The sequence below is a fragment of the Suncus etruscus genome, chromosome 1 (genome assembly GCF_024139225.1).
Source record: "Suncus etruscus isolate mSunEtr1 chromosome 1, mSunEtr1.pri.cur, whole genome shotgun sequence".
Taxonomy (NCBI): domain Eukaryota; kingdom Metazoa; phylum Chordata; class Mammalia; order Eulipotyphla; family Soricidae; genus Suncus; species Suncus etruscus.
The window spans coordinates 80,405,063-80,406,138 of NC_064848.1; the positions used below are offsets into that span (position 1 = coordinate 80,405,063).

General features: G+C 33.6%; 1 non-coding gene across 1 annotated transcript; it reads right to left on the reverse strand.

The window, feature by feature from the left end:
- Window positions 1–617: 617 nt before the first annotated feature.
- LOC126029336 (U6 spliceosomal RNA) lies at window positions 618–727 on the reverse strand. Its single transcript, XR_007502955.1, has one exon. It is a non-coding gene; the product is annotated as a U6 spliceosomal RNA (small nuclear RNA).
- Between the last annotated feature and the right edge of the window lie 349 nt (window positions 728–1,076).

The following is a 1,076-nucleotide window of genomic DNA, read 5'->3' on the forward strand; positions in this document are numbered from 1 at the left end:
AGTATCAGAGACTTGGAAAATATAAATAAATACTAGCTTTAACTGTGTTTTGTTATCTATGTTTTAGGGGAGAAATATAAAATGGGTAAAAGGAATAGATTTCAGAAACATCAGTCTAAATGTGTTTGGTCAATCATGAAACTAATTTGGGGTTTGTATTCAATAGGTTCAATTTAGCAGGGTTAGTCATTCAATCTGTTATATACAATGAATGAATGTATATCATCTTTCCATTATATATATGCAAAATGGCTAAGGATGTAGAAATCAAATACAATGTGACTATTTAAAAGATGGGTTTATGACAGTTTAGAGGAAATGATGCAGGGAAGAATACACAAAAAAAGGAGTCCTATTGATTATTTTGGTATGAATAGAACCAGATCTGTGTGCTTTATTCAGAAAGATAATAACATGTTCTGGAGGATGTTTCTGTAAAACAAAAGTTATTAAGCACCCAAAGGTAGTAGAGAGGCAAGTGAGAAGAAAGCCAGAAGATAAAGATATTTTATTGAATTTTTATGATATGAGTAGAAATTAAACTTCCTCAGTCTATTTTTTTTTAATCTTGTCATTTTTCTGTGACTTGTCAGAAACCCTTTTCTTTTTCTTTTTTTTAAAATATGGAATGCTTCACGAATTGCGTCTTCATCCGTTGAGAGGCAGGGGCCATGCTAACCTTCTCTGTATCGTTCCAATTTTTAGTATATGTGCTGCCGAAGCTGACTACACAGAAACCCTTGGTCTTAATGAAGAATGCAACTCCAATTCAGCCTCTCCTACTTAGCCATTCCTTGCAGATAGAATAGGGTGGGTATAGTTTGCAAAGCAATCTTGAGTGGAGAATTAGATTAGGGCTTCTATAAGAATTTCTTTCTCAAGTCCAGGACCATCAAGGAAATTACAAAGAGGTAAAACCTGGGTATGTAGTTTAAAGCTATTTTCAGGGGATTGCTTTGTTTTGCTTCAAAATTCAAAATCAGTACCACCAAGATCTGATCTTATGAATTAATGGATTCATTTTCTGGTCTCTGGAGGAACTTAGTTACCAGAAAGTATTTCAGAGCAATATGGAA